The sequence below is a fragment of the Hipposideros armiger genome, unplaced genomic scaffold (genome assembly GCF_001890085.2).
Source record: "Hipposideros armiger isolate ML-2016 unplaced genomic scaffold, ASM189008v1 scaffold_732, whole genome shotgun sequence".
NCBI lineage: Eukaryota > Metazoa > Chordata > Mammalia > Chiroptera > Hipposideridae > Hipposideros > Hipposideros armiger.
In genome coordinates, this window is record NW_017732082.1 from 182,891 (window position 1) to 191,421 (window position 8,531).

Genomic DNA, 8,531 nt, shown 5'->3' on the forward strand with positions numbered 1-8,531 from the left:
TAAGCAACTGCCTGGGTCAGAAAGCCATAACCCTTTCAGTTTCTATTGGTAGTCTGGGAGAGTAAAGCCAAAATTGGCCTTGAATTACTATTTGCTTTCTTTGCTTTACTTCCTGTTCTCAATCAAGTATTTTGGGAGAACTCAATACTAGTGCCTAGTGTTGTGTTAGCAGCTGTTGTTCAGAAGGTACAATTGATTAGCCTCTTACTATGTACTAGTACAGACTTAAGAACTTTAGAAGTATTTATCTATTTTAATTCTCACAATAACACTTTACAAATGATATTATTATGATGTCAATATTGTGAGTAAGTTTAATTCTTAACGAAATTAAGTAACCTACCCAAAGTCCTTCCTGCTAGTAAGTAGCAAAGCCAAGATTTAAACCCAGGACTGAAGAAGCCTGTGCTTTTCACAACAACCAGCTTATAGTCTATCTGGGCAGATAATACATTCACACATGAAATTGTTGGAAAACTCTTGTTTGTTGAAATGCCAAACTGTGGCTCCTTAAGTCACAAATTATGGTGATTCTTTAAGGCTAGTCTGAAATTTGTTTTCCTGAACCTCATAGGGCATACAGGAGGAAAAGATCTGAGTTTTGTAACAAAATAAAGGTTTATAAGACCCCCGAGTCGTATACAATCAGTAAATTCAATGATTGAATGTGTAGAGTGGGCAGACTAGAGAACTCATGGGAAAATGCCTAGAGGGCTAATAATTTGTATTTCTCAAATACTTTACAGTTGACAGAGTATTTTCACATATATTATGTCATGTCATCTTCACAACAACCCTGTGATATATAAATTATTTCATTTTACAAGTGAGGACAAAACCTTGATTGAGTAGCTTGCCTGATGTCACCAAGTCATTTTCCAAAGTGATCAGTATGCAGACTCAGGCCCAGATCTTTGCCTCCAGCTCTTACATTTTCTGCTATGCCTCACTGCCAGTCAGGACTCAGGCAGCCCAACATCCAGTCTGACCTTTTTCCCCAGGAGCTTTCCTACCTGGCCCCTTTCTGTTCCATGCGTCCTGCTGGGGGTCCCTTCCATCAGTCCGACTGGTGGTCTCCTTTACCAACTGCCGTGGAAGCTTCCAACAGCCAAATTCCACCCACCCAACCCTTCTGCCTTTGGAGAATCAGGGGTCCCCTGGTTCTGTGGGCAAAAATTGGACATACTTATGAAGCCTCAGCCTCCTAAAACTCGTAATTACCCTTTTTCTTCTGCAGCAACGTTTGCACCATAAATCAAGGAAAAGCTGGTCATTGGGTGACTTTCCAAGCCATGTGGACATTTTGAAATTTGAACTGGGAGAAATCTTGAAATTTCTGGAACCCTGCATCTGAGTGCCTTGTTATCTTTTCCCTTTCCCCAAGCTCCCCTATGATAGATAGTCTAACCTTCTTGAAGTCAATAAATATTTATTGAGCACCTAATAGATGTTAGAGACTGTTCTAGTTTCTGGAAATACAGCATTGAACAACACAGAAAAGCACCTACTCTCATGAAACCTGCACTCTAGTCGGGAGAGTCAGATTAATTAAGTAAATAACCTGCCAGGAGCTGATGGGCACCATGATGAAAAACAAAGGGGATAGAAAATGACTGGCAGAACGGGACTTATTTTCTAAAGGCTGGTCAGGGAAGGCTGCTCTAATTAGGTGTCTAAATGCAATGAAGGAGCGAGCAAAGTGGGTTGACTGTCCAAGGGAAGGGCTTTCCAAGCACAGAGAACACAGTGCTTAGGGCACCCGAGGAATGGCAAGGAACCAGTGTGGTTGCAGCAGAATAAGCAGAGGGCAGGGTGGCAGCAGATGAGGCCCAGGAGCGAGCCAGGGACCAGATTTTTGTGGTGCCTTGAGGGCCCAGGGAAAATTGCTGGTGTTGAGGCATTCAACCTTATTCAAACAAACCGAGCAGCTCTTTTATGCCAGAATTGCTGGCTGCTGAAAATACAAAGATGAATAAAACAAAGTGCTAACTGTCAAGAAGCTTAGAGTTTAATGGAAAACAGAGACATAAGCAGGCAACTATATCACAGTGTCAAGCACAGAATACTCTAGTGACATATGGGAGGCACTCATTGCAGACTGGGGATGTCAGAGAAAATGACATTTAACCTGTGCTGTCCAGTAGCCATAGCAACCCCACCAGCCACACGGGGTCATCAAGCCCTTGAAATGTGACCAGTATGACTTAATGACTGAAACACCAAATTTTAAATTTCATTTAATTTAACTATAAAGAGGGGAATGGGCTAAATTACCCCTAAGTTCCCTTCTACCTCAGTGATTCCAGGAATCTAAGCTATTATCTTCCCAGGGTTCACTTTCGAGGGCCTCTAAAGGCTAAAATATCTTCAGGTCCCACACGAAGGAATCATATGTTGTCTAAGACAGGGAGGCACTTCTGTCCAGGAGGCCTTCCCAGCAGCCTTCAAATCACACTTGGGTGCCCAGGAGACTGTACCACCTACTCAGAAGTCTCAAAATCCCCCATTTTTTAGCACTTTTGAAGCCACAAATGTATTTGTGGAAGGTGGGAATTCAGAGGTCTCCCTGGAAGGTTCTGGTTAACAAGAAACATTAAAAAGTATTTTACCAGTTAGTGGAGGAGCCTCTGTGGTGCTCCTTCCACTTGGAAAAAAAAATAAAGCAAAGCATAAAATGTCAGGGAGGAAACTGCTGAGTGCTGTGTCCTGAGTGTGTGGCACAGGGAAGCTTCTTAATTTCCCAGAGGAACCGTTTGCCAAGCTAACCCTCATTTTGGCATGGGGACTCAAGTGCTCTATGAGCAAACAATGGCTAGCACCTGGCTATCATTGCCATGGTGGCTGGTCATCGTGGCAGACCCTCCCAGAAGCAGACTCTGAAACCAAGGGCTTCTGAGGCCATCTTTTGCCTCTTGGTCTTCTCTTATACTCTACAGCCTGTGCACTTTAGAATACACATAAATTGAAATTATACTGAAGTTGAAAGGAGCTTCAAGGTCAAATCAAGGCCTAATGAGGTGCAGCAGTCCATCTGTTGGGCACTTACCAAAATGACTTTGAACTTTGCATTTTTTGTCTGTGTATCTGAATCCCCAGTTGTTTGTAAACTCTGAATGATGATCTATTATTTTTGTGTCTCCTACTTGGTGCTTACAATGTTCATTGCTGAGTGACGTTTTCTGATGCCACTCCTAACACCAAATGTGTGGTTTTCCCACACCAGTGTTCCAATTCTCCAACACCAACAGGATGTTCAACAATCCAATTCAATCCTGACACTAATTAGTGTCAGACTCCACAGGTTAAGGGTACAGTCCCACAAGTCTGCCTCCACTTCAGATGCCAACCACAAATGGGGTACCCAAGTTACCCACACTTCTGTTTGGCTAACTGTGGATTTGAAGGCTCCCACAAACTCCTCCCCATTCAGTTCCCATAATTGGTTAGGATGACTCATAGAATTCAGGAATACACTTTGCTTATGTTCACCAGTTTATTATAAAGGATACAACTCGGAAACAGCCAAATGGAAGAGATGTATAAGGCATGGCATAGAATGGGGGGAGCGAAAGGTGCTTAGAGCTTCCACGTCCTCTCTGGGTACACATATCAGTGTGTTAACCAACATGGAAGCTCTCTGGGTCCCATCTCCAGCCCCTGCCCCTCCCTGAAGGCCGGAGAGTGGGGCTGAAAGTTTGGTATTTCTGGTGACCAACCTCCTTCATGAAGCTATTTAGGGGTCCCATCCTTAGTTGCCTCATTAGCAGAAAGTCAGATGTGGTCCAAAGGGGCTCTTCAGGAATAACAAAAGACGTTCCTATCACTCAGGAAATTCCAAAGGCTTTAGGAACTCTGTGTGAGGAACCCCAGACAAAGACTAAATAAATTCTTTATTATACCACCATTACACACAGCAGGTTCTTACTTAAACATCTATCAGTTCATCCCTTGACTAATATGGAAGCATAATTAGTGACTACGTATAGCTAAGGAATCCCCTTTCCCTGAAGTCAGAAATATTATGGGAGACCCGTGTTTTTGTAATAGGCCTTCTGCCAGGAGAATGTATGGTCCCAATTTTATATATAACCTTGAATTCAATGAGATTGGATAAAATGGCATAGAGGCATATATTTTTTGCTTTTTTTGGTTAAAAAAGCTTAACTTTTTTTATTTAGGAGTTTCCGTAGGTTTAACTAATTATGAGTCTCCCTGACGCTTCCTGATTCTCCGACCCCTTCATTGAAGCTTTGAATGCTAACAGAATGACGAAAAGCCGAGGCTGGATGGAGCACCATGTACTTGGACCCTCAGCAGCTGAGAGGCCTGCCACTTCCGTAGGCAGGAGCTTGCCAGAGCTGCATCTCAGAGCGTCGGAAAGAGACAGTGGGCAGTGGAAGCTGCACCAGCACCAGGGCCGCACCAGAGCAGGTCCGGCAGGGCAATGCTACAGTAATCAATTATGTAATAGAATTTGGCTGCCTTTCAGAAGCTCCTTTCGCCACATTGCAAAGGCTCCAGTGTCGAGAGCAGGCCTTCTCTGTTCTCCCCAAGATGGCCAACTCAGAGAGGACTTCCGAGGCTGCCACAGCTCCCCACTGTCAAGAGTTTCTCACATGGTGTTAACTGAAGCTGAGATTACCTAAGGAAGAACGGCTGGATATTCGGAACTTGGGAATTCCTGAATCCTCAGCCGAGAAACCTCTAGAGGTGATTTTGTTCATTCATGCTTACAAGGAGAATAGTCGATACTTGAGATGTCCCGTTTAGTCCCTGCTTCAGTTCCCATCTATGGAGGCAAGAGACTGACCGGATTAGTAGAGAGAGGCCTGGGTAAAACGAACGTTTCACTGCCCTCTCAATCCATCTTGATTCTAAAACTGGGCTCTATGTATGTGATGTCTATGCAAGCCAGGAAATAGTAGGGGGAACAACTGCGGCGCTTTGCGTGGGACTAAAGAGGTTCCCAGGATGCAGGACTTTCAGTGCTAAAACCAGGAAAGCCCAAGTCCTAGGCAAACTGGGGTGTGTTGGTCACCCTAGGAGATGGCCAGGACTGACCTGAAACAAATATGGCCCCAGGTAGGTGTTTATGAGGCTAGATTCAGAGCCTGGTTTTGTTTGGAAGGTTGTTATCCTATTCCCTTGAATTTGGCAATAAATAATGGTGTGAGGCTACACAAAAATGAATCTCTATACCAGTAGAGGGGGTAAGCGTATAGACTCCAGAATAAAAAATAATCCACAAAAATGTAAAGCTTATGATGGCAAGAACTATGATGTCTGTATCCCAGTCACATACTACAATGCATAGCACAGAGTCAATGTCTAATAAATATATGCTAAATACATGAGTAAACAAACCCATGAGTAAACAAACCCATGAGTAAATAAAAAATTCCAGTTCTAGCTCTGTCATTACTAGCAAGCTGTGTGACATTAATCAAGTCAATGAACATTTGAAAGCCCTTGTTTCTTCACCTGTGAAATGGGGATAATAATAATTAACCATTATGAAGTTGTTAGGCCTGAACTGTGTTCCTCCAAAATTTGTATGTTGAAGTCCTAACCTCCTGTACCTCAGAATGTACTCATATTTGGAGACAAGGTCTTTTAAAAGGTAATGAATTTAAACGAAGCCATTAAAATGGACTTTAATCCAACCTGATTCATAAGAAAAAGAAATTTGGAGAGAGAGAGAGATCAGTCACAAGCACACACTGAGGAAGGGTCACGTGAAGATTACAGAAAGAAGGCAGCCATCTGCAAGCTAAGGAGAGAGGCCCCAACAGAAGCCAAACCTGCCCACACCTTGATCTTGGACTTCTAGCCTCTGGAACTGTGGGAAAATAAATTTCTGTTGTTTAAGCCCTCTAGTCTTTGATAGTTTGTTATGGCAGCCTAAATAAATACAATGATAACATGCATAAATCACGTAGCCCGTGAATGCTCAGTAAATATTTCTTGTTCTTCTTATTATTTACTACTAATAAAAAAAATCTGTGCCGGGCACTGAAAATATATATATAACGTGTACATAAAACATACAAAAGAGGTCAGTAGGATTATTGTCTACACTGAAGGACCTTGGGAGACAGAGAATGCAGCCTACCCTGCAGAGTGACCAGCGTGTGGGAGCACAGAAGAGTCTGAGGATCAGTAAACAACACTCTAGGCCAGAGCTTCTCGAGGTGCATACGAATCACCGGAGATCTTGGTAGAATGTAGATTCTGATTTAGTGAGTCTGGAGTGGGGTCTGAGAGTCTGCTTTTCCAACAAGCTTCGAGGTACTTTCATGCTATTGGTTGGAGGGCTATACCAAATGACATTGAAGAAATGGGCTTCTTAGTCCCAAAGGGGATCATAAACTATTTGGACACACAAGACACAAAGCAAAGTACATCAAGTGGCTAGAAAATACTTGCTAAATATCCCATAGCTCTATATAATGACTAGAGTCCACAGTACCGAGTATGTGAATACACATAATTCAGGCCATAGAATTAAAGGGCTCAGGCAAGTGAAGTTATCTGAAGTATTCCTAGAGGAAGGGAAGAAGGCACTCGATTCAGTGGGGAGAAATGAAGACAATTTCTGTAGGAGAACTTCCCTGGGCTAAAGCAACTTTAAATAGTCAGGTCATTTTCAGGGCGGTCTTTATTTCCCTACCCAAATAAGGACAGGAGTGGCATTTGCAGCTCCTTTGAAGGGGTGAAGGGGAGGAAGGCGTGGGTGTGTTTATGGCACTGTTTGCTACCAGCTAGCTAATGTTTGGTTTCCTTATCTTTGGAGAGTGTAATGGGTGTTGGTGCCAGCTTGGAGGCCACCTGATCTCAATCAGACTCTAAAGTCATTAACAAAGCTACCAGGAGGCAGGCCTCCATGTGGGCCTGCAGCCAGAACTTTGGGAAGAGGGCCTCCTAAGGGGAAGGACAGACTTGGCCTTGGGTGACTAGGTAACCTAAGATGAACATCCTTAATAGAGCCCCCGCAATCAGCATCATCAGGGCCTACTGGTCTGACTGTGCCCCAGGAAGTAATCCCCTCCAGGTGCCGCCCCCACACAGGCCAGGTTTTCCTTGTCTCCTGAGACCCAGGAGGTTCCCTAGGGCAAGCGTTTGTGGATCCAGCAACTTAGCAAATCTTGTGTTTTTCAGTGTTTTTCTAGAATTGGAGGTGGGAACATGGGTTGAGAAGGAGTAGCAGGTATCTCAACCCCTGTAAATTTGTATTAATCAACTGACATCTGGGTATTCTTTTGCAGGAATCCAGCTTTCTTGTAAGGTAAGCCCGGATGGTAATTTCTCAGTGAATAGATTTTGGAGGTCTTCATTCAAACTGTAGCATCAAATACATTGTTGTGTTTAGATGAGGAGCTTGGAGCTGGGAAGCTTATTATCTGCTTGGTCAAGTCACTTAACCTCATGAAAGTCTCAATTTGCCATATTTACAAAATAATAGCACTATTTCCAAGTAAATCGTGGATTGAGAGACAAAGCATGTAACGTGTTTAGCTTTTATTATAATTTCTTCTTTTTTTTAACCCCACTTAATCACGTCCATTTCCATGATACAATTGCAAGCCCCCGAAAGGCTGGAGGAACTGTGGCTTCCCTCCTCCCACCTAAAGTTTACTGCAGTGTTCCTCGGTTAGATGACATTTCAATGAGCATCTCCTGTATGCCAAATGGAAGACACACACAGTTCTTGCCCTTAAGGGGTACACAGTCTCTTAGAGGGAAACAGGTGAAGCACCAAACAAATATAATCAAGTATACGAGGTGCCCTGACAAATATCTAAATAGGGAAAGAACAACAAAGCCGAGCCTGTTGACTTGCAGCTTAGAGGCTAAGAGATAAGAAAGGGTTCAGGAGTTTCTGGGTTGGTGAACACATAGAGACCCAGGGGAAGTAACGCCCTCAGAGAGGGCATGGAAGCTCCATGCCTTTCCCTCATTCCTTACCCTTTGCATCTCCTCCGCCTGGCTGTTAACAAACCTAGACTACTCTCTCCTCTCCCAGTGCCTGACTGGCCCAAAGTCTTGGCTGTTCATGTGGCTGGGCTCCAGCAGAAGCCACAGCCAGGCCAAGTCACCTGGGACAAATGAAGGCTTTACGCTCACTTCACAGACCACCATGAGCACGACTATGTTTGTGGATCTATTACACTTTTTATCATCAAGAAAGAAAATGAAACTGGCACAGGACTCTCAGGGCAAAGCAGCACAGGAGGACCTAAAGTGCAATCTCCTCTCTGTAACAATGAAGGAGGCTATTGGAACTCCTAGAGAGGTTGATTGAGTGGGACTTAACCATGTTCATTTCAACTACTGTCATAAGCAAGAAGGCACTGAACCACTAATGGAAATTAAGAAATGGAAACAATTTTGTCTAGCAGGCAAAATGACTCCAGCACATAGATCAAATAAAGCTGAGAAGGATGTGTGTTAAAAAGAAGAGGAAGAAGAAGGAGAAGGAGAAGGAGGAGAAGGAGAATGAGGAGAAGAGGGAGGAGGAGGAGGAGGAGGAG